Genomic DNA, 13,264 nt, shown 5'->3' with positions numbered 1-13,264 from the left:
ATTAACAAAAAACAATCTGCTTTCACTCACATAGTGGCCTCCTTCTGGACTATTCAGAAAGTGATGAGGGTCTTCATGAACAGATCCTCCATTTCCCTCCCTGCCTCAGCCTCTGGTCACTGAGTCTTTCTGAAAACCGAAATAGCAAATACACTGCATCTGTAGTTTGAACTTCACTTCCTTCATGTCCTGCCCCAGTTGTTAGATTGCACGGAGACACTACAAAGACCAATGAATTGTAACAGAACTGCCTTAAACAGAGAGGTAAGGATGTATTTATTTATAGTTCAGGGCCAAAGCTACTTCCTTGGATTGTGAACATCTTAAGACCAAAAAGCATCTAATCCAGTGCAGAGTCTAATGGTTTATCCATAACACCATTAATTAATTAAAAACAGAAAGGAAAGAATGATTTCTGAGTTTTGATGATGAGAAAACCAAAGCTCCCTGAAACCCTCAGTTTGGACCAAGGTCATTCGATATTATTTGCCTGAGCAAGGCTGCAAAGAGAAACAAGGAAGTGCTGAGTCATCGTGAACCTAAGTGACACCAACGTCAGCACTTCTGGTGCCAGATTCAGAGGTGAGTGTACTTCCTCTGACCTGCCATTCTTCCTTCCTTTTGTCACTGGACTAGAGTAGGTAAAGGAAAGCTCACTGCCACCCAGTTGAGAAGCAACATGAACAAATAACATTATTTAACAGTCCCCGTTCCGTGTGCATTTGTCTCTACATATGGCTACTAGAACAAACTGTTAAAAAAATTAAATGAAAACACATATATATTGGCATTTAATATCTGTAAGAATTAAGTGATCGATTATACTTCTAGTTTCTGGTAACAGAAGATAGTTTTCCTCCTCAAACAATCAGCATGCCTTGGTCAGCATGCAGTTATTGCGCATTTAATTCCCAAACAGGTCTTACTGAAACAGTCATATTCCAATGACTCTTGTAATGCTAGATGGAAAACTCTACAATAAGGGAAATAACACCTGGAGTAACCTTGAACAGGTCATTTAAATTTTCTGTGTCTGTTTATTTACAAAACTGGAATAACAATCTTCCCCCAGCCTCCGTTACTGCTGTTGCTGTGACAATAACTATATTAATAGCACTTAAAAAGTGCTTCTATCATGCAAAAAGGAATGACATTCATTACCTAGTTAAAAACAAAATAAAACAAAACTTCGGTCTTAGGCTCGCTGCCATGTATTTCATTAGACATGTCCAGTAATTTCATTGGATTTGTATGTTTGCATTGTCACCCAGTTTAGAGTCCACACAAGCCAATAAATCTGGGAACACTAACAGTAGTAGTCCATGGACAGTATTCAATAGTACTCGGCTATATAAAAGTATACTTTTATAAAAGGCAATTATATAGAGAAATATCACAATCATGCTTCACCAAGGAAAAAGAAGGTTTGAAGTGACACAAAAAATTCGTACTCAGCATTTTCCTGCAGAATCCCTACAGGTCTCCAAATACCTCATTCAAAGAAAGCCAACTTTTTTCTCAATCACCAACAATTAATTTTTAAAATCTTATTTAATATTATAATTGTGGTAATTTGAAGAAAATAGAATCAGCAAGTATTACTTTTTGCAATACTTTATTGCACTGTAGTAAATTATTCAGTTATATTATGGAACAAATAAGCAATAAGAGCTAGCCAGGAATTCAACTGCATTTACTAAGTTGTATTTACTAGAGTCTCAGATCCAGATTTAGTAGTGGCTTTCGGGCAATAGTTTCAGTCCCTTTACCATCTTTGGACACCTAGATGACACAGATGTAACTGAAAATATTTATGGTCTCCCTACTGTGTACCAAAACAAAACAGAAGATGGCCTCTTGGCCCTTGACTCTCAAAAGAAAGAACAGACTAGGGTGATTTCAAGAGTATTAAGTCTTGAGATTAAATGTGGAAATGATTCTAGCACCTGAAGATGGCAGAAGATGGAAAAGAATTCAAGATAACAACATAACTTTATCCAACAGCAAACAGTGATCGAACAGTTTCCATGTCCCCAGTGCCCATGTCTTGCCACTATGTACTTACCACCTGGTATGATGTCCGCCTAGGGCTTGTTATCTATAGGAAAACTAGGCAGACCTGATAAGATTACCGCTGGACATAATCATTTTGTCCAAGGGAATAAGAGATGTATGTAACATTAGAATTTGAACCAGCACTTCAACTGGTTGAGCTACCCATTCCATGAACAAAATCACTCTCTTTCAAAACATTTCATGTAGTTAAGTGGTTATAGCAAGAAGGAGAGAGGTAACTAAATATGTCAAGTGTCAAGCCCATAACAGGAAACTAAATTCAGAAACATCATTTAATATGTTCTAATTCTACAAATGAAGAAACAATAAGAAGTATAACATGGCCAAGCATACCATCATGTAGTAGAATGAGGTGAACCCACATTGATAACCTCCACTCTAGGTTATCAATAATATCCAAGGGTCAATAAATGATAATGTGTTTGTATTTACAAGGTCTCGTGTACCTTCAAACTTTTTATTTAAAATTTCATGCTCAAACTTTTTAATTTAAGATGCCAGCCAGCACAGTACCTTTCCCAACACCACCATTTGCTAAATTACTGAACTGTGGTTTATTACTGTGTTCATGATTTACCCTACAGACATTAAGGGTAATCATTTTCAATAACATGTGTAAAGTTGATGCCAACCCACAATCAGCAGAATATATTGTCATACTAACTGACTGATCAGAACCTCTATCTCAGAAGCGAAGTACGCATATGAGTATGTAAGATAAATGCCCAGCAGCAGGGCTGCAGGCTTCTGATGGGGAGCAATTTTTTTCTCTACAAGCTACAACTAAATTCCCAACCTTAGTCTACGTACCCCTGGTCTAAAAACTTTTTTCACCCTTCCAGCCATGGCCAAAAATGCACTTGCAATTCACAGGAATTTATGATTTGAGGTTCTATTTCTATATAAAAATGGGATTATTTTTAAGGACCTCAGAACCCTTCAAATCATGTTAGGTAGTAATCTACCCCTGCCAAAATCTTTACTGGAATTACTAAGAAAATAACTGTGAAAAGGAGACGGAGGTGAAAATCAAGCTTGTAGAAAATTTGAGAGGAAAATAGAAAGAGAATCAATCCTATATAACACTGCTTGCCTCAACAAAAAAAAAAAAAAAGAAAGAAAAAAAAATGCACCAAAGCTTTCTTCATTCGAGCTGTTGGTTTTGTTCCCTGACTGCTCTCCCACATATCTAAGTGCAGTGAGTACATTCCCAACTCCTACTGCCAAGTTAAAATGAAAACGTTCTCAGTCTAGAAATGATTGAGGTGGTTTTCTTTAATCAAATTAGAGCAGCCAAATGTTCCTTTCAAAGGTAACTGTCTACTCTGCAGCTGTATGCAAACTACCACATCAAATGTGAGGGAAAAATAGCGATAGAACTGTGTCCTTACAGTACAGTGCTGGCTGCAGACAGAGATGGAGAAACAAAAGCATCAGTACAGCTAAGAATGACATTAACATTGAGCTTCCAGAAATATGCTGACTTCACAGACTGTGAACAATGTACTGAAACTCCCAGTATATAATTAGCTATTTTGGGGAGGGGAGGAATATGGGGGGAAAGTCCCCCTTAAAAACAGCTAAGAAGCAATAGATACCTTGATGAGCCTCAATGAGAAACATTAAATGACTGGCTGAGACTTCACACACACACAAATCTCATAGACCTTGCTTTTTCATTTTCTGTCTCCATCAAAAAAATACCACACTGAGTAATCTTGAATATCCAACAAGCTTCAATTAAACTTGTAATGATTCAATCACATGAAGAATTTATTCTTTTAAATAATCAGACATGGGAAATTCCTGCAAAGAATTAATAGTGGGCTTATTTTTTCAGTTTGTTTCTCCTAAGAAAAAAATCAGTGGTTAACATTCCCAATATGATGTCAAATTAATTACTGTATGTTATGGGTTTGTACCAGCTACGGCTTTAGGGATGGTATATTAATAGTATGGAAACCTAAAATGACAACGAATTTAGATAGTCAGGTGCAACAGGCAATGGAAGAATGAGATAATATTCTTTCTACATTTATAGCTCCTCTCCAGATGATTATAATGTCCCCTAAGTTAAGGAATGTAGCAAAAATAGGGAAGAAGTCTATCTCACATGATCCCCATATTTCTCCAGAGCAGATGGTTCTTAACTTTTTTGCAGCTGGTAAAATTTACAGACTACTTCCTCCAATCACAGTCCCTTTGACATACCCAAATTTAAAGACTGCTGCATAAAAACAGCAACAACAACACATCTCCTGCAGGTTGGAAGCAATTCTGAGGCCACTACCTTTAGCTCCACCCTTTGACTCCCACTCAGGAAAAGCAAACTAAACTGCAAGTTACAATGACATTTTAATTATTCAAAAATTTAATTTAAGAAATGTATCAGATGGACTTCCAGGTTAAAAGGGCAGACCTATCACAAACATTTGCCTCCAGCTTTTCTCAGGTACTGCACTGCTGAAGTAAAAGTAATAAACTCTTTAATACAGAAGGATATCACCAAAAAAATGGGAGTCTCATGATTTTTCTAAATGACTGAAAACAAACAAGAGACAGTGGTCTCCAAAGTGGAGAACACAGAATCCAAGAGGTATATTAAGAAAATACCTTCTATTTATAGCATTGTTAATCTCTTCATTTCAAAATCACTATTTTCGTACATTTTAATGTATATGTATGTAATTTTTATAAGTCAGTGAATTATCAGTGGCATGCTTAAATATTTTTAATGTAAGGCAGGCCACTGCCTCAGAACAAGCTGTGAAGAACAATCTGTGGAGAGGAAGCAAGAGCTGGACTGAGTCATAAGGTACAATGGAGAAAGGGAGAGAGAAATGCAGCGCAAGCAGGGGAATCAACTGAAGGTCTGTACAAGGTAACTGCACCAGTAAGCGTCACCACTGCCATCCCCACACAGAGGACCTTGCAGGTAAAAATGATAGTATTTGGGGGTTCTTCCACATCCTGATAGTTTCACCCTTCATTCAAAAGTAAAGCCTGATAAAGGATACTCTCACCCCAAGAATCCCTATTCCAAATAAGCTTCCCAGAAATTTTACTCACAAATTAGATCTACTCGTAGCAGGGAAGAAAAAGTCCTATTTAACAGCCAAAGCAACTACTCAATTTTTATAAAAACTAATGGATATATAAGGCAGTAAGAGAATAAGGGGGTTCAGACATACCCACCTGCCATAAACAGTAACTAAGAACTGGACAAATACATGAAATAACTGTTTTCAGATACTGGACTACAGGTAATACAGGACTGTGATCCCTGAGAGAAGGGAAACAAATGAGGGGAGCCCTAAACTGCCCTGGCTTTCTGCTTGGAGGCAACTTACAGAACACAGGGCACAAATTCCCTGTGAGGTCTATAGACTCACTGAGTTGAGTAGGTACCATAGAGTTGAGAAAGCAAGGAAGCTGAAGTGACTAAAATTTGTGAGACAGAGTATTGAAGAAAAAGCTACCCAGAAATAAGAGCTTCAGAAATCACATGGGGTCTATTTAGTCCTTGTCTGAATATCAACTTGCACATGTGGACAAGGTCAGGCAAAAAAACTGCTTTGAGGTAAGAACAATTACCAGCAAGTAAACTGAATGAATCTTAGAGCTCATACAGGGCAAGACATCTTTCTAGTTCCTAGCAGCCAAAGAAGAGAGACCGTAAAAGATTAATGCCTTAGTAGTGGGCCTAAAGTAGCCCCAAGGAAAGCCTACATTAGATCCCCTTCCCATCAAAACATACAAACAAAAACACACAACAACAACAAAAACTGAAAATAAAATAAGCCTTGGAAGGATCAAACAAGTAACTTCATTGCCCATCAGAACAAAGTCCAACACTCTTTGAAGAAATAGAAAACAAATCTATCAGTCAGCAATGTAACATTCACAATGTTTGGCATCCAATAAAAAAATATTAGACATGCAGACATACGGAAAAATGTAGCACATACCCAGGAGAAAAATCAGTCAATAGAAGTAGATCCAGCAATGGCAGAGATTATGGAGTAGCAGACAAAGACATTAGAGAAACTATTATATTAATATGCTCAAAGACTTAGAGGAAAACATGAACATAATGAGGAGAAAATGAGAAATATTAAAAATGAACCAAATGGAACAAATACCAAGACAGACCCTAGGGACTAAAACAAGTCTTACTAAATTTAAAAAGGATTAAAATCAAATAGAGTTGTTCCCTGATCACAACAGAATTAGATAGAAAGGTATTTGAAAAATCCTGTACATATTTGGAAATTATAAAACACAAATCAAAATAACTCATAAGTCTAAGAAGAAATCACCAAAATGAGGTTAAAATAGTTTGAATCCAATGAAAATGGAAGTACAACATATCAAAATTTGTGGGAAGCAAATAAAACTTATTTGCTTATATTAAAAGAGAATTACAAAATCAATGAACTAAGCTTCTATTTTTTAGTACATAACAACCACAAATCTTTTAATTCCATGAATTAAATTTTACAGGGATTGAAGGGAAAATGAGTGTGATGCGGAATAATCTGAGAAAACGTTTGTAGGTGGTGCTTGAGATGAGTTAGAGGAGGTATGGATAGAGTAAAAGAAGTTCAAATTTCTAAATAAATATGGAACACATAACAAATTTGTGTGTCATCCTTGTACAGGGGCCATGCTGATCTTCTCTGTATCGTTCCAATTTTAGTATATGTGCTGTCAAAACAAGCACATGAAGCTTCTACTTTAAGAAGCTAAAAATAACACACAATGGGATTTATAGATGATGTAATACAGAATTGTACACCTGAAATCTATGTAACTTTACTAACAATTGTCACCCCAATAAATTTTAAATAAATAAATAAATAAATAAATAAATAAATAAATAAATAAGCAAGCTAAAAATAAGAGTATCTTAAACCCAAAGTAAGTAGGAAAAGGAAATAAAAATAAAAGTAAACGTCAATGGAATAGACAATAGACAAATGATAGAGGAAATTAATGAAACCAAAAACTGGCTTACCATCAATGAAATGAACAAAACTCTTTCCTGTATTATGAAGGAAAAAAAAGGCAGAACATACAAACTATGAATATCAAGAATGAAGGAGACACCACTACAGATTCTACAGACATTAAAAAGATAAGAAAATAAAGATAAAGAATTTATACCAAGAAACTGAAAAGCCTAGATGAAATATACAAATTCCTTAAAAAACACAAATTGCAAAAAGTGATTTAACCTATATGGCCCCAGGTCCACTAAGGAAACAGAGGTTGAAGTTAAAAATGTTCCTGTAAAGAATATACTAAGCCCAGATGACTACATTGGTAAACTTTATCAATGTGTAAGAAGGAAATAACACTCATGAAGCAAGAAATCTTTCAGAGGAGCTGGGAACACTTATCAACTCATTTTATGAGGACATTCCCTCAAAACCCAAACCTGAGACATTATAAAAAAAAGAAAATTAAAGAACAATATCCTTCATGAATATAAATATAAAAATTCTTAGCAAAAAACAATATCCTTCATGAATATAAATGTAAAAATTCTTAGCAAAATTTGAACAGGCACAATTGCAAAAACAATTTTGAAAAAGAAGAACAAAGTTGGAAAATTTACACTACCTGATTTCAAGCCATACCGTACATCTATAATAACAAAATATCATGGCATTGGCAAAAGGGAAGATATATAAATCAATGAAACAGAATAGAGAGTCCAGAAATAGACCCAAATTGATATGGCTGATTGATTTTTGGCAATGGTGCCAAGGAAATTCAAAATAATGAAAGCATACTCGTTTCAACAAATGATGCTAGAACACCTGGATATCCATATAGAAAAAAAATGAACCTTGACTCTTATCTCAAGTCACACACAAAGATTTAACTTGAATATACTGTAGACTTAACAGTAAAGCAAAAACTATAAAACTCTAGAATAAAACATTAAAAATTCTACATGCTTTTGGGGTAAACAAAGATTTCTTAGCTAAGATACACAAAAAGCACAAACCATCAAAGAAAAATATGATAAATTAGACTTTGAAAAAATTAAAATCTTCTCTTTGAGTGACACTTAAGAAAATAAAAAAGCAAGCGAAAGACCTGGAGAAAATATCTGTAATACATGTATCTGACAAAGACTGTTCCAGAATGTATAAATAACTCTTACAATAAGATAACCCAGTTTTAAATATGGTCAAAATATTTGAATAGATAACTTCCCAAAAGAAGGTAGAGAATGGCCAATAAGCAAAGGAAAAGATGTTCAACAACATTAGTCATTAGGTAAATGCAAATTAAAACCACAATATGTTATCAGTTCATACCTAAAATAGAATGGTTATAATTAAAAAGGCTGACAATACCAAATGTTGAGTAAGATGCAAACCAAAAGAAACTTTCATACATTGCTGGTAGAAATGTAAAATGCTATGACCAGTTTGGAAAAGTTCAGCAGTTTCTTTAAAAATTAAACACACATTTTCCAGTAAACCACTTGAAATGAAAGCATGTCATATCAACACAAAGACCTGTATGTGAATGTTCACAGCAGTGTTATTCATAATAACCCTAAACTGGAAGCAACACAAATAACCACCAACAGGTAAATGATTAAACATATTGTGGCAAACCCACATAATGGGAGAAAATGAACTACTGAAACAGTCAAAAACATGAATGAATCTCAAAAATACTATCTGTGAAAGCCAGATACAAAAGAATACCATACTGTTTGATACCACGTGTATGAAACTCTAGCAAGGACAAATACAGTCTATAATGACAGAGAGATTAGTGGTTGCCAGGAGTCCAGGTTAAGGGGAGGAGATTGATTGCAAAGGGGCCTGAGGGAACTTTTTGGATAATAGAAATGTTTTATATCTTGATTACAGTTATGTGGGTATATAAAGTGTCAGAACTCATTAAAAACACACTTTTATTGTATATAAATTATATCTCAGTAGACCTGATTTTTAAAAAAGCAAAAGGATAAGAACAAGGCCAGAGGTATCACACTCCCTGAATTCAAATTATAGTACAAAGTGACAATAAAACAGCATGGTATTGGCAGAAAAACAGACACATAGACCAGTGGAACAGAATTAGAACCCAGAAACAAATCCTCATATATATAGGCAAATAATTTTCAACAAAGGAACCAAAAACATACAACGAAAAAAAGACCGCTTCTTCAAAAAAGCAAAAGAATATCTAAACATCACCAGGCATTTCAAGGAACCCAGCAACAAGAAAAACAAAATAGTTAAAAACTAAACACAGACGAAAACAGAGATAATACAGAGAACTTCACAAAAATTTAGAGCAATTCAAGGATATATTGCTTCCATATCACCAGAATAAGATGCTTAAAAAAGAAAATAAAACAAACGAGGAGACCAAAAAAAGCAAGATGCTTTGAGGTAACAATAATTGTCAAAAGAGTAAATTTAATAGATGTTTGGAAAATAATATAGAATTGTTTAGAATATAGAGTAAAACAAAACCAAAGAAAATAGTTAGGAAATAGAGAAAGAGAAGGTAAGACACACAGAGGTCCAATCTGTAAGCCTGACCTTTAAGAGACTTAGAGTTCCCAACTGAAATATCAAACATCTGACTAACGGGAATCTCAGAAAGAACAGAACAAACAGAATGGAAGAAACAATTTTTAACAATAAAACAAATCTGCACTGAGAAAGATCCCATGGAATGCCTAGCAAATTGAATTTCAGAAAGCACCACACCTAGACACGTATTTCTGAAGAACATATCTTAGCAGCTTCCAAACAAAAAAGTCACTAAAAATTAATTAGAAAATTATCTTAGCAGATTACTTCTCATTGGCACACTCAGTACAGAGAGAACAATGGCTTTCAAGTTCTGTGGTAAATTTTTTCATCCTGGACTTCTAAAAACAGTCAAACCATTATCAAATGTGAAGGACAAGAAAGATGTTTCCAGGTGAGGATTCAGAAAGTTTATCTCCCATACACAGTTTCTTAGGAAGTTACTCATACATGTACAGGAGCAAAACAGGGTGCGGACCACTAAAGAGGAAGAGCCAGGATGCAGGAATGAGTGGAGCAGTCAAAAAAGTCCCAGGAAGACAACTGATCACCAGGCCTAGTAAATGAACAGTTCAGAGTAGACCAAACTTCAAAGAAATTTTAGGAAATGGGACAATAAATGGATGGTACTAGAAAGCATTTGGGCGGGGCGGGGGGGGGGGGGGGGAGTTTAGGCTGTGATAAAGGTAAACAGTGCCAGAAAAGTTAGAAAGGCAATTATAAACTGCCGGAAAAACAAAACTACAAGAAAGTCATGGTATAAATAAGAAGTACGTAAAATAGGGTATACTTTTAAAAAAGTGATACAGAGTAAGAAGAGAGAATCCAGATGTCTGTATTTAAGCAAGAAGGGCTCTTATGGCCTCCAGGGTGGTAACATTGGACTTGCAGTTGTGATTGCAAAGTGGAAAGCAAATGTCTTAATTTAAGCAAAGTAGCTGATAGAAATTATGTTAAAGGGAATACAAAAGTGGAAGAAAGGTCAGGGGGATAAAATACTCTTGTTAAACAGAGACTCAAGAGATCTCCCAAAAGTGAAAGAACAAAAAAATGGTGTCTAAATATAAAATTGTATGATGTTAAATTTAACTTATATGAAATAAAAATATCCCTATGTAACAAAAGGTGAACAGGGAGTAGCATCAACTAGCTAAATCCTCATCTTTCAGAGTGGGAAGTCGATAGATATTATCTGAGGTTTAAGTATCAAGAAATAGAGCATAGCCTATCATCTAGATTTACGGAGGGAAAAGCCCAAATCGCCAAAAACAGAGTTAAGAGAAGTTGTAGTTGGGTACTGGGACTAGGGACAGTTGGGGCAGGAGCCTTGCTTTTTTATCATAAACCTTCTGTACTAACCACTAAGTACTAATGTCATGACTACCAAAAAAGGGGGAAGGCACAAATTCTTTAACTCTTTCCAGTAAGAGATGCGATATGTCCCCTCCCTTTGAATCTTTGAACTCACTTCTAACCAACAGAATGAGATAGAAGTAACATCTCCTGTTGCTAGGGTCACTGATGGCTTTTGGAGCCACTGAGTCACCATGGAAGTCCAACTACGTACTTTGAAGCCTTGATGCTAAGAGGAAGCCCAGGCTGCATGGAAAGGCCCAGTGTTGGTGCTTGGTCCACAGCCCCAGCTCCGGCCCCAGCCAACACCAACTAGCTCGCATGAAACACCAGACTTAATAGTGAAGACATCTCAAAATGAATCAAACCCTCGGCTGCTGTGTCATTTTCAGCTGCAGCCTCAAACATGACGGAGCAGAGATATACCATTCCCCTTGTGCTGTCTGAATTCCCCGCCTACTGATTCCTTGAGCATAAGAAAATGATTGTTTTAAAACCCTAAATTTTGGAATAATTTACTACACAACAATATTAACCACAATTACTTTAACAGAAAAATGTAATTACTTTAAATAAAAAACTGCACACAACTCCCCTGGTACTCCACTTTAGTAACTCCTTGCAATATGCATGACAATTGTCTGGGAACACCACATATTTCTTTTTTTCCTATCCTAGCCTATCCCTCCCCCTTTCTTCCTTCCTTCTTTCCATTTTTTCTCCCCTCCTTTCCTTCTTCCCTCCCTCCCCATTACTATTCTTCATAGCTGTTCATGACTAAGTAATGTCAGACCCCTTAGATGATCACAATCATCTGACCTAACAGAGAAGGAACGTGCTTCGAATGGTAGCATTAAATTGGAGTACTGGGGCAAGCTTCACGATGGGCCTGGTGACTTCTTCTAACGGTAACTGCAGGCATTTACACAAGGGCTTTACTGCTTATGTAAAATTCTTTAGGAGAATGTGTGTCAATCCTCTTAATAAAATCTCACAACCCAGAGAATCTGAAACCATGTCTTAGAATTTCCACCAAAACATTTAAATCAATTCAGCCACAAATGATATAACCATTTAAATATCACTTAACATTGTTTATTTAAAATTATATTCATAATTTAATGAAACATCAGTGGAAGAATTAGCTCAGAAGGGATGAATCTTAGTGTGCAATCTACTCACTAATCATTAAATTATTAACTCCTTATTTAATAATTTACTAGTATAATTGTCAGAATCCAATTTATTAGTATAATTATTAGAGACTATATAAAGAATTTTAAATGCAATACTAAAGAGCGAACAGGAAAATAACACATCTGCTAAATTTTGGTTTTAATTTACATTTTTACTGTCATTACAATTACTATAAAAAGAGTAATCTTTAGTCACAGTTTAGTCACTCAGTCACTTGAAAGATATTTACTGAACTATATGCCAGGCACTGCTCTAGATACTGGGGATAAAGCAGTGAATGAAACAGGCAAAACCTCCTGCCCTCATGGAGCTTATCTTCCAATGGGAAGCCTATGTTCTAGATTAACTCATGTATTACTTCAACAAATATTTGAGTGCTAGGCACAATGGACCATGTAAAGGTGGGTAAAATAAGGTCCTCAGGAACAAGAAATCAAGAGCCATACCATTTTATTACTATGGAATTAAAGAATGTACTCTGAGTTTACTTATTCAACAAGCAATGACTGGAGTCTTCCTAAATATGCCTGAATTTCCATTACTTTCAGATCACTGGGTTTCAGATTTTGAAGTCTAAGAAACTTCAGATATGCGCCAGCTATCCCAGGTTCTGTCACCATATTCTACCTTCACCATATAGTATCTCTGGCCTCTACCTCATCTTCTGCCACCTTCTTCCCTCCTTTTAATGAGCGAGAAGTCCCTTCAGAACAAGATATACCTCTAGACCATCCTCTATTTGCCTAATGATAGATTCTATTTTATTAAGTGGGAAAAAAAATCGATGTAATTTTTCATAAATAAAGATGGTATACTCTTGACTCATCCTAAATGTATTGTTTTTCTAGCATTAGGAACTGGCACCACTGAGTCAACCATGCTTTTACATAGTTTTCCTTGAGATCCTTGGCCACCACTCTGAGTCAGCCACATTTAAGGGGTAGAGAGTAATGCTTCTGAAATAGCCTTTTTCTCTTTGCAAAGTTAACTGGTTTAGTTGAGAACCCAACTGGCATCCTCAACCTGAAGTTCTAGTCTAGTGAATACTAATTAGCTGTATTACC

At 35.7% G+C, this 13,264-nt stretch overlaps 1 protein-coding gene and 1 non-coding gene across 8 annotated transcripts in view; both read right to left on the bottom strand.

The window, feature by feature from the left end:
• Window positions 1-13,264, bottom strand: part of CDK6 (cyclin dependent kinase 6) — a 219,100-nt gene that overhangs the window by 191,512 nt on the left and 14,324 nt on the right. The window lies entirely within an intron of this gene.
• LOC141567042 (U6 spliceosomal RNA) lies at window positions 6,693-6,799 on the bottom strand. Its single transcript, XR_012489439.1, has one exon. It is a non-coding gene; the product is annotated as a U6 spliceosomal RNA (small nuclear RNA).

This window comes from Rhinolophus sinicus, chromosome 4, assembly GCF_057876585.1.
Source record: "Rhinolophus sinicus isolate RSI-liver-muscle chromosome 4, RSI-T2T, whole genome shotgun sequence".
NCBI lineage: Eukaryota > Metazoa > Chordata > Mammalia > Chiroptera > Rhinolophidae > Rhinolophus > Rhinolophus sinicus.
Note: the sequence above shows the minus strand (reverse complement) of the source record. Positions and strands in the feature narration are given on the sequence as shown.